Here is a 1,535-nt window from a genome sequence, read left to right as displayed (position 1 = left end):
AACCTTTGCAACCTCACTAATCACCAACCCACAAAATTAAGCTTCCATAAACATAATGAATTTAATTCAAAGCTGGAAAACAAAATGCACAAGTTGGAAAATGAAATGCACAAGCTGGAACGAAAACCCTAACCCCTAAAACGAAAACAGAAATCAAAATGGGAATGAGACAATGCTGGAAAATGCAAGTGAATGGAGGAAAAACGTAACCGACATAGAAAACCAATTGAAATTGGGAAACAAAATCAAAACTCTAAAATGAAACTGCAATGCGAGAATGAGAACGGAAGTAAATGCAGAATTGAAATGGCAAAGAGAAGGAAACAAAATTGCATTACTGGAATTGAAAGTGCATCAAATTGTAAATGAAAAACCTAAAACCCCAAATTGGGGGAGCTCCCCGTTGTTGTCCAAAGCTTAGAAAGCGTAAATGAGAGAGTGAGAGGTGTGTTTGGGGTCTGCCCCCTTTTTTACACAACCCTAGGTCAAAATAAAAAATGGGCCTAATCCTAAAAATGACCAAAAACGACCCAATCTACTAATTCTTTTAAAAAAGCCACTAAAAACGAATTTACACAATAATTAAATCTAAAACCCCTATGTGGAGAGTGATTGTTGACGTTCTTGCCCTCTTGAAATCCCAAAATAATATTCCAAACAATTCCGTGCAATTAATAATGGAGAAAATTAACCTCAGATAATTCAAATTAACTAAAGTAAGAATTACTAGTGAAATTAAGCCCAAATATTAAAACTGAGAAAATATTGGATAATTAAGCACAATTCCCTAATCAAATGTAGTAAAATTAGCTAAGTGAATAGTAGAAAGTATTGATTCTTCATCACTCACTCCTCAAAAGTCCAAAGGTTTTTTGAAAACCAGGCTTTGATACCAAATGTAATACCCTTGGTAGAATGTGCCACGTGTAAAAGAAATATAAATTCTTCTCGATACAAATTGTATAAAAATGTTCTCTTCATATATTAAATGATGTCTTTACAAAACACGAAAACTTAAAACATAGGTTCTTTACAAAACACCAAGTCTGAAAAGAAAATTAAATAGCAAAATTAAATACAAAACACTATTTTTCCTTCTCTCGTCAATCTAGTGCACTTTAGCCTCATCTGTAACACCATATACTCTCATACAAGTACGATCATCGCAGGTGGAAACCATATCCACAACATGCAAGGGTGAACAACAAAAAATAACATCATAGCAAATAACACACTATAACAATGTCAAACATAGACTATAGCAAGTCATATCTATTACCAATGAGGAGCATTAGTATCTTGAAGACAATGATTTTGATGATGTTACAAAGTGAAGAATAAGAAGACTTCTGTTGTATGAGAGTTTAAAAGCATTTTTGCATAAGAGAAGACATCTAGACTGAACGGTAGACTTCATGACCGAGAGGTAAAGTTATAACCAAGACCAAGCAGTGGAAGGCATGACCGTGACCGAACGTTCGTATCAAATTATGGTTGAATGATCACTAAGCAGTTGAAGGCCGAATGCCATATAA

The sequence above is a fragment of the Vigna umbellata genome, chromosome 4 (genome assembly GCF_029865625.1).
Source record: "Vigna umbellata cultivar VRB3 chromosome 4, Vumbellata_1.0, whole genome shotgun sequence".
Taxonomy (NCBI): domain Eukaryota; kingdom Viridiplantae; phylum Streptophyta; class Magnoliopsida; order Fabales; family Fabaceae; genus Vigna; species Vigna umbellata.
This window is presented reverse-complemented; position numbering follows the sequence as displayed.